Source organism: Dendrobates tinctorius, unplaced genomic scaffold (assembly GCF_039654945.1).
Source record: "Dendrobates tinctorius isolate UK_male_01 unplaced genomic scaffold, ASM3965494v1 ptg000049l, whole genome shotgun sequence".
Lineage (NCBI taxonomy): Eukaryota > Metazoa > Chordata > Amphibia > Anura > Dendrobatidae > Dendrobates > Dendrobates tinctorius.
Window position 1 is genome coordinate 29,093,944 of NW_027361717.1, and position 15,577 is coordinate 29,109,520.

At 40.3% G+C, this 15,577-nt stretch overlaps 1 protein-coding gene across 4 annotated transcripts in view; it reads left to right on the plus strand.

Moving 5' to 3' along the window:
• The first annotated feature begins 3,643 nt into the window (after positions 1 to 3,643).
• The window catches only part of SLC16A14 (solute carrier family 16 member 14), a 77,850-nt gene continuing 65,916 nt past the window's right edge, over positions 3,644 to 15,577 (plus strand). For 3 of the 4 annotated variants that reach the window (XM_073576619.1, XM_073576617.1, XM_073576621.1), the window contains exon 1: positions 3,644 to 3,920. The gene's annotated coding sequence lies outside the window, so the exon portion shown is untranslated. The other variant, XM_073576620.1, reaches the window with a different exon arrangement.

The window sequence follows — 15,577 nt, forward strand, 5'->3', positions numbered from 1 at the left end:
TTTGAAAGCAAAATTAGCTGTAATAATTAGTGGATGCCATGTCACATTTGGAGTGCCCCTGATGTGCCTAAACAGTGGAAATCCTCCACAAATTACATCATTTTGGAAGTGAGACACCTCAGGGAACTAATCTAGATGTGTGGTGAGCACTTTGAGCTCCCAGGTGCGTCTCAGAAGTTAATCACATTGAGTCATGAAAACAAAAAAAAAATCACATTTTTCCCACAAATGTTTTTTAGCCCCAAATTTTTCAGGACTAACAAAGGAAGGAGTGACTTGTTTGGAGAGCCCCTGGAGTGCCTAAACAATGGAAAACCTCCACAAGTGACCCCATTTTAGAAATTAGACCCCTCAAGGAATTTATCTAGATGTGTGTTGAGCACCCTGAACCCTCAGGTGCTTCACAGAATTTTACAACGTTGATATGTGAAAATGAAAAAAAAAAAAATAGAATTTTCCAACAAAACTGTTTAAGCTTCAATTTTTTTCACTTTCACATGGATAACAGGAGAAAATGGATCCCAAAATTTGTTGTACACTTTCTCCTGAGTACGCTGATACTCCATTTGTGCTTGAAAACTACTTTTGAGGCACCATGCAAAGTTTAGAAGGGAAGATGCGTCATATTGGAGTTCAGATTTCACTGGACTGGTTTGAAGGTGCCATGTCACAGAATGCCAGAACAGCAGAATGCCCCAAAAGAGACCCCATTTTACAAACTACACCTCTCAATGAATTTATCTAGGGGTGCAGTGATCATATTGACACAACAGGTAGGTCACAGAATTTTATATCATTGGGCTAGTAAGAAAAACTTAATGACCACCACATTTTTTTTCAGCCCCAGATTTTACATTTTAACACTGGGAAATGGGTAAAAATGACATCAAAATTTGTCCCACAATTTCTGGTGAATGTAGAAATACCCCATATGTGGCTGTGCAGTACTAGTTAGCCATACAGCGAGACTCAGGGAAGCTTGAGTGCTATTTTGTCTCCTGGAGCACAGATTTTCTTAGAATAGTTTGCGGACTCCATATACAGTTCCCCTAAGTGCTAGAAGAGCAGAATACCCCTTTAAGTGACCCCATTTTGTAAATTATACCGCTTTGAGAATTTATCTACAGTTGTAGAGATGATTTTGGCTCAGTGGGTGTTTTTCAGAAACAAGCAGCACTGAATGTTGCTGAGAGAAAATTGCAAAATGTGGTTGAAGTACCAAAACGTTGTAGTCACCAGTATGTTGTAGTGCCCAGTGCATTGTAGTCACCAGTACCTAGTAGTGTCCAGTACGTTGTGGTGACCATCTCATGCTTCTGTAAATTAGGAGAGCTCTCATCGCTACAAAAATGCCAAACATGTGGACACTAAATGTGGTAAGAAGGTAGAACAATTTTTCATGGGTACAATATACTGCATATAGTTTACAATTTTTTATTATTTTGTGATTTAAAAAAAAAATCAGTCTGATCGCAGTTCTAATGTATTGCAGTGTATTAGAAGTGATAGTGTGCTCTCACACAAACTTGTTAGATCATGCACTAAGCACTTGACGACATCAGGTCAGCATGGCAACGATCGGACACCCGCGATAACGTTGTGGGGGTCGCTATCGGAGGGTAGAGGGGGGTCCTACCTCTGCCTTCTAAATGCTGTGATCGCTACATTTCGGGGGTTAAAGTGACGAGCGTGGAGCCGGTGCTGCTCCTGGCAGTGAGTGCTGGGTGTCAGCATCAGCTGACACCTGGTGGCATTCGTGTGCGCACAGCCTCTGTGAGCCATAAAATCACCTGAATGTACTCAGTACTTTGAAGGTTGGGAAGCACTTCCTAACCGGGACATACTGAGTACTGCACATGTCCGGAAGATTATAAGATCACTTCTGGACATGCGCAGTGCATGCCTCTGAAGCCGGGAAGTGTATACCTGGCTTCAGGGACGCAGTGACGCTGTTGGAATGAACGGCGCGTATGCGCTAGATTTCCATGAGTGGCAACAGGGCCGTCATCAGGGCATTACTTCCCTTACATCTGTATGGGGTCTGGTGAGCAAAAGCACAGAGGTGGGGCCTGGACCTAGTACGCCCCCCCTTCTTGCACTTCTCATCACCGGGCCCCAGGGTGTAATAAAGTGCTGTGTGTGAGACACACCTCAGCGCTGGGAGCTTTCCCAGCGCTCCATGGCCATGTGACCTGAATGGCTGTGCAGCTCCAGCTCCCTCTGCCTTCTCTGGACGTCTGGTCAGGTGACGGCACGTACGCGATAACGATGCACACAATGAGTATTTGGTCAGTTTCTTACCTCAGTATTTGTAAGCCAAAACCAGGAGTGGGTGATAAATACAGAAGTGGTGACGTGTCTCTATTCTCCTTTTCCTCTGATTGTTCCTCTCCTGGTCTCAGCTTACAGATACTGAGGTAAAATACTGCCCAAATACTGAAGGTGTGAACGTGATGTCGTTTATGGGGCTCCGCTGTCCAGGTGACCCCAAGTTCTGTGTCTGGGAGGATCCGACCATAATGTGTATGAAGAAACTAAGCTCCACGCAAAACTGGTCAGCTCAGCAATGTGATGCCTGGTCTGAAAACGTCAGTGCTGGTCTGAGCTATGCCTTAGCTGTCTTTAGGTTACGTTCACACGTAGCAGAACTCTCGCGGAAGTTACCTCGAGAATTCCAGAATTCCATTCCGCGGGAAAATTGCATTTTAAATTCCAGCGATTTTCCCGCAGAAAAACTAGCGATTTGCAAGCGTAATTAGCTTGCAGAATACTAGCGTTTCCAAGTGATCTGTAGCATCGCTTGGGAAACTGATTGACAGGTTGGTCACACTCATCGAACACAGTGTTTGACAAGTGTGACCAACTTTTTACTACTGATGCTGCCTATGCTGCATCAGTACTAAAAGATAGGATGTAAAAAATAATTAAAAAAAATAAAAAATATTGTTATTCTCACCTTCCAGCGTCCCTCGAGACCGCGACGTCATCACGGTCATTCTCGCAAAGGATTACTGAGACCGGAAGATGCCGGGAACGTGGAGAACGGCGGGAAGGCTGCGCGGGACGCCGTAAGGTAAGAATAACAATATTTTTTTATTTTAAATTCTATTGTTTACAGGGATATGGTGCCCAGTGCCCGAAGGACAGTCTCCTCTCCTCCGGACCGTGGGTACCATCCGCAAATGTTCTGCTTACTTTCCGCATGGTGTGCACAGCCACATGCTGATAGTAAGCAGAACAATACATTCCTATGGGTGCGGGATCGCCGCGATTCCGCTTAATTAATGAGCATGCTGCGTTTTTTACCGCAAAGTGATTCCGCCGCGGAAAAAAACACAGCATTAGCACAACATTGCGGAATCCCATAGGATTGCATGGGATGCTTATTTTTCACGTTTTCATGGCAAAATCGCGCGGTTAAAACCGCCGTGGAAACGCAAAAAAAAGCCACGTGTGAACTCTGTCTTAATGTTATGAACACCATACTGTGACTGGTGTCATATGGTTCCCACATTTAACCAGAGTACCGACATAATGATATTATTTGCCAACACGCAGCTTATTGAGCCCCACAGCGCCATGTTCTGCCCACATGCATGTGTCTGTGGCCGTCCAGCGTCCGGCTGGTCCAGCAGTTGTCAGGATGTCAGTGCGCCTGCAGAGGGCGTGTGTGAGGCGCTGCAGGCTCCATCATGTATTTTTCTGTCTCCTCAGTGAACCAGAATTAGCCGGTATAGGAGAGCGCTGATCCCCCAGCAGAGCGGTAATCACCGGGGAGCCGGGAATGAGGCAGGACGAGGAGGACGTGAGGCCGCTGCTCCCTCCGCAGGGCGGCCGGGGCGGCTCCGGGGACCATGGGGCCAGCAACCTGTACATGGCCAAGGAGGGTCCAGAGGGGGAAGCCGAGCAGCTGGCACCAGGTACCGGCCCATGTCCTGGCTCTGTGCCCGCGGGTGATGGCGGAGATAGCTGTATACTGAGCAATAGCCATTAGCCCGCCATCGCCTATTATCCAGCAGCCCCATGTCCGGCACCTGCTGATGTCATCACTGTGGAGCGAGAGCGGTCACTGAGGGGTTAACAGGCTGGGGCGCAAAGATCAGGAAGAAAGTAACTACACCCTGCACCATATGGGGGAGCTATATAGATATATGATACTTAATATTAAAATATTATAGTGATTATATATATATATATATATATATATATATAAAATAAGTGTTTGCAAATGACTATATACCCCGCATCAATACTCTGATATTATGAGGGAGATACAGTGTAGGAATATATGACATCTGTAATGTAACAGTATATAAGTGTATCCAGTCTGTAATGTGGCGCCCAGTATATAGTATCTGGGGTATATACATCTCTATGGCGAGGGGCACATCTCCGGGGGGCACATCTCCGGGGGCACGTCTCCGGGGGGCACGTCTCCGGGGGGCACGTCTCCGGGGGCACGTCTCCGGGGGGCACGTCTCCGGGGGCACGTCTCCGGGGGCACGTCTCCGGGGGGCACGTCTCCGGGGGGCACGTCTCCGGGGCACGTCTCCGGGGGGCACGTCTCCGGGGGCACGTCTCCGGGGGGCACATCTCCGGGGGGCACATCTCCAAGGGGCACATCTCCGGGGGGGCACATCTCCGGGGGGGCACATCTCCGGTGGGGCACATCTCCGGGGGGCACATCTCCGGGGGCACATCTCCGGGGGGCACATCTCCGGGGGGCACATCTCCGGGGGGGCACTTCTCCGGGGGCACATCTCCGGGGGCACATCTCCGGGGGGCACATCTCCGGGGGCACATCTCCGGGGGGCACATCTCCGCTCACGCCTCCTGCCATCAGGCGGCACAGTGAGGTTACTGTAGGGGGTGAGGAGCAGCGTGTGCTCGGACTGAAAACAACAAAGAAAAGGAATAAAAAGAATTAACATTATCACTTATAGGTCCAAAAATATTGTTTCTTGGGCATCTTAGACATTGAATGAACATGGAATTTATGTAGATAATAGACTAATGAGCACATATCCCATATATACAGGTGTATATTATATTCCCTGAGCTTTATAGGTGGGGAATGAGCATGGAATATATGTAGATAATAGAGGAATGAGCACATATGCCATATATACAGGTGTATATTATATTCCCTGAGCTTTATAGCTGGGGAATGAGCATGGAATATATGTAGATAATACAGGAATGAGCACATATCCCATATATACAGGTGTATATTATATTCCCTGAGCTTTATAGGTGGGGAATAAGCATGGAATATATGTAGATAATAGAGGAATGAGCACATATCCCATATATACAGCTGTATATTATATTCCCTGAGCTTTATAGGTGGGGAATGAGCATGGAATATATGTAGATAACAGAGGAATGAGCACATATCCCATATATACAGGTGTATATTATATTCCCTGAGCTTTATAGGTGGGGAATGAGCATGGAATATATGTAGATAACAGAGGAATGAGCACATATCCCATATATACAGGTGTATATTATATTCCCTGAGCTTTATAGGTGGGGAATGAGCATGGAATATATGTAGATAATAGAGGAATGAGTACATATCCCATATATACAGGTGTATATTATATTCCCTGAGCTTTATAGGTGGGGAATGAGCATGGAATATATGTAGATAACAGAGGAATGAGCACATATCCCATATATACAGGTGTATATTATATTCCCTGAGCTTTATAGGTGGGGAATGAGCATGGAATATATGTAGATAACAGAGGAATGAGCACATATCCCATATATACAGGTGTATATTATATTCCCTGAGCTTTATAGGTGGGGAATAAGCATGGAATATATGTAGATAATAGAGGAATGAGCACATATCCCATATATACAGCTGTATATTATATTCCCTGAGCTTTATAGGTGGGGAATGAGCATGGAATATATGTAGATAACAGAGGAATGAGCACATATCCCATATATACAGGTGTATATTATATTCCCTGAGCTTTATAGGTGGGGAATGAGCATGGAATATATGTAGATAATAGAGGAATGAGCACATATCCCATATATACAGGTGTATATTATATTCCCTGAGCTTTATAGGTGGGGAATGAGCATGGAATATATGTAGATAACAGAGGAATGAGCACATATGCCATATATACAGGTGTATATTATATTCCCTGAGCTTTATAGGTGGGGAATGAGCATGGAATATATGTAGATAATAGAGGAATGAGCACATATCCCATATATACAGGTGTATATTATATTCCCTGAGCTTTATAGGTGGGGAATGAGCATGGAATATATGTAGATAATAGAGGAATGAGCACATATCCCATATATACAGGTGTATATTATATTCCCTGAGCTTTATAGGTGGGGAATGAGCATGGAATATATGTAGATAAGAGTAATGAGCACATATCCCATATATACAGGTGTATATTATATTCCCTGAGCTTTATAGGTGGGGAATGAGCATGGAATATATGTAGATAATAGAGTAATGAGCACATATGCCATATATACAGGTGTATATTATATTCCCTGAGCTTTATAGGTGGGGAATGAGCATGGAATATATGTAGATAATAGAGGAATGAGCACATATCCCATATATACAGGTGTATATTATATTCCCTGAGCTTTATAGGTGGGGAATGAGCATGGAATATATGTAGATAATACAGGAATGAGCACATATCCCATATATACAGGTGTATATTATATTCCCTGAGCTTTATAGGTGGGGAATGAACATGTAATATATGTAGGTAATAGAGGAATGAGCACATATCCCATATATACAGGTGTATATTATATTCCCTGAGCTTTATAGGTGGGGAATGAGCATGGAATATATGTAGATAATAGAGGAATGAGCACGTATCCCATATATACAGGTGTATATTATATTCCCTGAGCTTTATAGGTGGGGAATGAGCATGGAATATATGTAGATAGAGGAATGAGCACATATGCCATATATACAGGTGTATATTATATTCCCTGAGCTTTATAGGTGGGGAATGAGCATGGAATATATGTAGATAATAGAGGAATGAGCACATATCCCATATATACAGGTGTATATTATATTCCCTGAGCTTTATAGGTGGGGAATGAACATGTAATATATGTAGGTAATAGAGGAATGAGCACATATCCCATATATACAGGTGTATATTATATTCCCTGAGCTTTATAGGTGGGGAATGAGCATGGAATATATGTAGATAAGAGTAATGAGCACATATGCCATATATACAGGTGTATATTATATTCCCTGAGCTTTATAGGTGGGGAATAAGCATGGAATATATGTAGATAATAGAGGAATGAGCACATATCCCATATATACAGGTGTATATTATATTCCCTGAGCTTTATAGGTGGGGAATGAGCATGGAATATATGTAGATAATAGAGGAATGAGCACATATGCCATATATACAGGTGTATATTATATTCCCTGAGCTTTATAGGTGGGGAATGAGCATGGAATATATCTAGATAATAGAATAATGAGCACATATGCCATATATACAGGTGTATATTATATTCCCTGAGCTTTATAGGTGGGGAATGAACATGTAATATATGTAGATAATAGAGGAATGAGCACATATCCCATATATACAGGTGTATATTATATTCCCTGAGCTTTATAGGTGGGGAATGAACATGTAATATATGTAGGTAATAGAGGAATGAGCACATATCCCATATATACAGGTGTATATTATATTCCCTGAGCTTTATAGGTGGGGAATGAGCATGGAATATATGTAGATAATAGAGGAATGAGCACATATGCCATATATACAGGTGTATATTATATTCCCTGAGCTTTATAGGTGGGGAATGAGCATGGAATATATGTAGATAATAGAGTAATGAGCACATATGCCATATATACAGGTGTATATTATATTCCCTGAGCTTTATAGGTGGGGAATGAGCATGGAATATACCGTGTTTCCCCGAAAGTAGGACCCCCCCGAAAGTAAGACAGGGTGGGGGTTACGGGGGGGTCCTTCAATGTAAGGCCTCCCCCGAATGTAAGGCAGGGTTGGGGGCCGCTGTGAAATGTAAGGCCCTTACCTTTGGGCCGCCGCTGTCCCCCATTGGGTCCCCAGGCTCCAGAGGTGTCCTCAGGTCCAGCTGGGCGGGTCCAGCGCTCATGGGGTTAACTCGCCGTGTTAACCCCGCAATCCGCCCAGCTCAACAGCTCATTGGCCGCCCCTGTTCCCCACGTCACCGCCGGCCCCCGGCTCGAGCACTGATTGGTCCAGCAGCTCGGGCTGTAATTGGCCGCCCCAGCCCCACGTCACCGCTGTTTCCCTGCTGATTGGCACAGCGTTCCCTGCAGCACAGGCCTTCCGCACCCACAGCCGCACCGCAGAGGAAAACGTCCAACATTTAAAAACCAAGTAGGGAAACATGTACTGTATAGGGTATGGGGCTGTGTGCAGTGGGATACGGCACTGTTATGGGGTGTGGGGCTGTGTGCTGTGGGATACGGCACTGTTATGGGGTGTGGGGCTGTGTGCAGTGGGATACGGCACTATTATGGGGTGTGGGGTTGTGTGCAGTGGGATACGGCACTGTTATGGGATGTGGGGCTGTGTGCAGTGGGATACGGCACTGTTATGGGGTATAACAGCATGTTAATAAATGTTAATTTATTGGTTAAAAAGAAATTGTCATTTTTTTTCGGCTAATGTAAGACCTCCCCCGAAAGTAAGACAGGGTGGGACTTTTTGGGGTAAAATTAATGTAAGACAGGGTCTTACTTTCGGGGAAACACGGTATGTAGATAATAGAGGAATGAGCACATATGCCATATATACAGGTGTATATTATATTCCCTGAGCTTTATAGGTGGGGAATGAGCATGTAATATATGTAGATAATAGAGGAATGAGCACATATGCCATATATACAGGTGTATATTATATTCCCTGAGCTTTATAGGTGGGGAATGAACATGTAATATATGTAGATAATAGAGGAATGAGCACATATCCCATATATACAGGTGTATATTATATTCCCTGAGCTTTATAGGTGGGGAATGAGCATGGAATATATGTAGATAATAGAGTAATGAGCACATATGCCATATATACAGGTGTATATTATATTCCCTGAGCTTTATAGGTGGGGAATGAGCATGGAATATATGTAGATAATAGAGGAATGAGCACATATCCCATATATACAGGTGTATATTATATTCCCTGAGCTTTATAGGTGGGGAATGAGCATGGAATATATGTAGATAATAGAGGAATGAGCACATATGCCATATATACAGGTGTATATTATATTCCCTGAGCTTTATAGGTGGGGAATGAGCATGGAATATATGTAGATAGAGGAATGAGCACATATGCCATATATACAGGTGTATATTATATTCCCTGAGCTTTATAGGTGGGGAATGAACATGTAATATATGTAGATAATAGAGGAATGAGCACATATCCCATATATACAGGTGTATATTATATTCCCTGAGCTTTATAGGTGGGGAATGAGCATGGAATATATGTAGATAATAGAGTAATGAGCACATATGCCATATATACAGGTGTATATTATATTCCCTGAGCTTTATAGGTGGGGAATGAGCATGGAATATATGTAGATAATAGAGGAATGAGCACATATCCCATATATACAGGTGTATATTATATTCCCTGAGCTTTATAGGTGGGGAATGAGCATGGAATATATGTAGATAATAGAGGAATGAGCATATATGCCATATATACAGGTGTATATTATATTCCCTGAGCTTTATAGGTGGGGAATGAGCATGGAATATATGTAGATAATAGAGTAATGAGCACATATGCCATATATACAGGTGTATATTATATTCCCTGAGCTTTACAGGTGGGGAATGAACATGTAATATATGTAGATAATAGAGGAATGAGCACATATCCCATATATACAGGTGTATATTATATTCCCTGAGCTTTATAGGTGGGGAATGAACATGTAATATATGTAGGTAATAGAGGAATGAGCACATATCCCATATATACAGGTGTATATTATATTCCCTGAGCTTTATAGGTGGGGAATGAGCATGGAATATATGTAGATAATAGAGGAATGAGCACGTATCCCATATATACAGGTGTATATTATATTCCCTGAGCTTTATAGGTGGGGAATGAGCATGGAATATATGTAGATAGAGGAATGAGCACATATGCCATATATACAGGTGTATATTATATTCCCTGAGCTTTATAGGTGGGGAATGAGCATGGAATATATGTAGATAATAGAGGAATGAGCACATATCCCATATATACAGGTGTATATTATATTCCCTGAGCTTTATAGGTGGGGAATGAGCATGGAATATATGTAGATAATAGAGGAATGAGCACATATGCCATATATACAGGTGTATATTATATTCCCTGAGCTTTATAGGTGGGGAATGAGCATGGAATATATGTAGATAATAGAGTAATGAGCACATATGCCATATATACAGGTGTATATTATATTCCCTGAGCTTTATAGGTGGGGAATGAACATGTAATATATGTAGATAATAGAGGAATGAGCACATATCCCATATATACAGGTGTATATTATATTCCCTGAGCTTTATAGGTGGGGAATGAGCATGAAATATATGTAGATAATAGAGTAATGAGCACATATGCCATATATACAGGTGTATATTATATTCCCTGAGCTTTATAGGTGGGGAATGAACATGTAATATATGTAGATAATAGAGGAATGAGCACATATCCCATATATACAGGTGTATATTATATTCCCTGAGCTTTATAGGTGGGGAATGAACATGTAATATATGTAGGTAATAGAGGAATGAGCACATATCCCATATATACAGGTGTATATTATATTCCCTGAGCTTTATAGGTGGGGAATGAGCATGGAATATATGTAGATAATAGAGGAATGAGCACATATGCCATATATACAGGTGTATATTATATTCCCTGAGCTTTATAGGTGGGGAATGAGCATGGAATATATGTAGATAATAGAGTAATGAGCACATATGCCATATATACAGGTGTATATTATATTCCCTGAGCTTTATAGGTGGGGAATGAGCATGTAATGTATGTAGATAATAGAGGAATGAGCACATATGCCATATATACAGGTGTATATTATATTCCCTGAGCTTTATAGGTGGGGAATGAAGATATAATATTGTAGATAATAGAGGAATGAGCACATATCCCATATATACAGGGGTATATTATATTCCCTGAGCTTTATAGGTGGGGAATGAGCATGTAATATATGTAGATAATAGAGGAATGAGCACATATCCCATATATACAGGTGTATATTATATTCCCTGAGCTTTATAGGTGGGGAATGAGCATGTAATATATGTAGATAATAGAGGAATGAGCACATATGCCATATATACAGGTGTATATTATATTCCCTGAGCTTTATAGGTGGGGAATGAGCATGGAATATATGTAGATAATAGAGTAATGAGCACATATGCCATATATACAGGTGTATATTATATTCCCTGAGCTTTATAGGTGGGGAATGAGCATGTAATATATGTAGATAATAGAGGAATGAGCACATATCCCATATATACAGGTGTATATTATATTCCCTGAGCTTTATAGGTGGGGAATGAACATGTAATATATGTAGATAATAGAGGAATGAGCACATATCCCATATATACAGGTGTATATTATATTCCCTGAGCTTTATAGGTGGGGAATGAGCATGTAATATATGTAGATAATAGAGGAATGAGCACATATGCCATATATACAGGTGTATATTACATTCCCTGAGCTTTATAGGTGGGGAATGAGCATGGAATATATGTAGATAATAGAGGAATGAGCACATATCCCATATATAGAGGTGTATATTATATTCCCTGAGCTTTATAGGTGGGGAATGAGCATGTAATATATGTAGATAATAGGGGAATGAGCACATATCCCATATATACAGGTGTATATTATATTCCCTGAGCTTTATAGGTGGGGAATGAGCATGGAATATATGTAGATAATAGAGGAATGAGCACATATCACATATATACAGGTGTATATTATATTCCCTGAGCTTTATAGGTGGGGAATGAGCATGTAATATATGTAGATAATAGAGGAATGAGCACATATCCCATATATACAGGTGTATATTATATTCCCTGAGCTTTATAGGTGGGGAATGAGCATGGAATATATGTAGATAATAGAGGAATGAGCACATATCCCATATATACAGGTGTATATTTTATTCCCTGAGCTTTATAGGTGGGGAATGAGCATGGAATATATGTAGATAATAGAGGAATGAGCACATATGCCATATATACAGGTGTATATTATATTCCCTGAGCTTTATAGGTGGGGAATGAGCATGGAATATATGTAGATAATAGAGGAATGAGCACATATCCCATATATACAGGTGTATATTATATTCCCTGAGCTTTATAGGTGGGGAATGAACATGGAATATATGTAGATAATAGAGTAATGAGCACATATGCCATATATACAGGTGTATATTATATTCCCTGAGCTTTATAGGTGGGGAATGAACATGTAATATATGTAGATAATAGAGGAATGAGCACGTATCCCATATATACAGGTGTATATTATATTCCCTGAGCTTTATAGGTGGGGAATGAGCATGGAATATATGTAGATAGAGGAATGAGCACATATGCCATATATACAGGTGTATATTATATTCCCTGAGCTTTATAGGTGGGGAATGAGCATGGAATATATGTAGATAATAGAGGAATGAGCACATATCCCATATATACAGGTGTATATTATATTCCCTGAGCTTTATAGGTGGGGAATGAGCATGGAATATATGTAGATAATAGAGGAATGAGCACATATCCCATATATGCAGGTGTATATTATATTCCCTGAGCTTTATAGGTGGGGAATGAGCATGGAATATATGTAGATAATAGAGGAATGAGCACATATCCCATATATACAGGTGTATATTATATTCCCTGAGCTTTATAGGTGGGGAATGAGCATGTAATATATGTAGATAATAGAGGAATGAGCACATATCCCATATATACAGGTGTATATTATATTCCCTGAGCTTTATAGGTGGGGAATGAGCATGGAATATATGTAGATAATAGAGGAATAAGCACATATCCCATATATACAGGTGTATATTATATTCCCTGAGCTTTATAGGTGGGGAATGAGCATGTAATATATGTAGATAATAGAGGAATGAGCACATATCCCATATATACAGGTGTATATTATATTCCCTGAGCTTTATAGGTGGGGAATGAGCATGGAATATATGTAGATAATAGAGGAATGAGCACATATCCCATATATACAGGTGTATATTATATTCCCTGAGCTTTATAGGTGGGGAATGAGCATGGAATATATGTAGATAATAGAGGAATGAGCACATATGCCATATATACAGGTGTATATTATATTCCCTGAGCTTTATAGGTGGGGAATGAGCATGGAATATACTGTATGTAGATAATAGCGTAATGAGCACATATGCCATATATACAGGTGTATATTATGTTCCCTGAGCTTTATAGGTGGGGAATGAACATGTAATATATGTAGATAATAGAGGAATGAGCACATATCCCATATATACAGGTGTATATTATATTCCCTGAGCTTTATAGGTGGGGAATGAGCATGGAATATATGTAGATAATAGAGTAATGAGCACATATGCCATATATACAGGTGTATATTATATTCCCTGAGCTTTATAGGTGGGGAATGAACATGGAATATATGTAGATAATAGAGGAATGAGCACATATCCCATATATACAGGTGTATATTATATTCCCTGAGCTTTATAGGTGGGGAATGAGCATGGAATATATGTAGATAATAGAGTAATGAGCACATATGCCATATATACAGGTGTATATTATATTCCCTGAGCTTTATAGGTGGGGAATGAGCATGTAATATATGTAGATAATAGAGGAATGAGCACATATCCCATATATACAGGTGTATATTATATTCCCTGAGCTTTATAGGTGGGGAATGAGCATGGAATATATGTAGATAATAGAGGAATGAGCACATATGCCATATATACAGGTGTATATTATATTCCCTGAGCTTTATAGGTGGGGAATGAGCATGGAATATATGTAGATAATAGAGGAATGAGCACATATGCCATATATACAGGTGTATATTATATTCCCTGAGCTTTATAGGTGGGGAATGAACATGTAATATATGTAGATAATAGAGGAATGAGCACATATCCCATATATACAGGTGTATATTATATTTCTTAGCTTTATAGGTGGGGAATGAACATGTAATATATGTAGGTAATAGAGGAATGAGCACATATCCCATATATACAGGTGTATATTATATTCCCTGAGCTTTATAGGTGGGGAATGAGCATGGAATATATGTAGATAATAGAGGAATGAGCACATATGCCATATATACAGGTGTATATTATATTCCCTGAGCTTTATAGGTGGGGAATGAGCATGGAATATATGTAGATAATAGAGTAATGAGCACATGTGCCATATATAGGTGTATATTATATTCCCTGAGCTTTATAGGTGGGGAATGAGCATGTAATATATGTAGATAATAGAGGAATGAGCACATATGCCATATATACAGGTGTATATTATATTCCCTGAGCTTTATAGGTGGGGAATGAACATGTAATATATGTAGATAATAGAGGAATGAGCACATATCCCATATATACAGGGGTATCTTATATTCCCTGAGCTTTATAGGTGGGGAATGAGCATGTAATATATGTAGATAATAGAGGAATGAGCACATATCCCATATATACAGGTGTATATTATATTCCCTGAGCTTTATAGGTGGGGAATGAGCATGGAATATATGTAGATAATAGAGGAATGAGCACATATGCCATATATAGAGGTGTATATTATATTCCCTGAGCTTTATAGGTGGGGAATGAGCATGGAATATATGTAGATAATAGAGTAATGAGCACATATGCCATATATACAGGTGTATATTATATTCCCTGAGCTTTATAGGTGGGGAATGAGCATGTAATATATGTAGATAATAGAGGAATGAGCACATATGCCATATATACAGGTGTATATTATATTCCCTGAGCTTTATAGGTGGGGAATGAACATGTAATATATGTAGATAATAGAGGAATGAGCACATATCCCATATATACAGGTGTATATTATATTCCCTGAGCTTTATAGGTGGGGAATGAGCATGTAATATATGTAGATAATAGAGTAATGAGCACATATGCCATATATACAGGTGTATATTATATTCCCTGAGCTTTATAGGTGGGGAATGAGCATGGAATATATGTAGATAATAGAGGAATGAGCAAATATCCCATATATACAGGTGTATATTATATTCCCTGAGCTTTATAGGTGGGGAATGAGCATGGAATATATGTAGATAATAGAGGAATGAGCACATATCCCATATATACAGGTGTATATTATATTCCCTGAGCTTTATAGGTGGGGAATGAG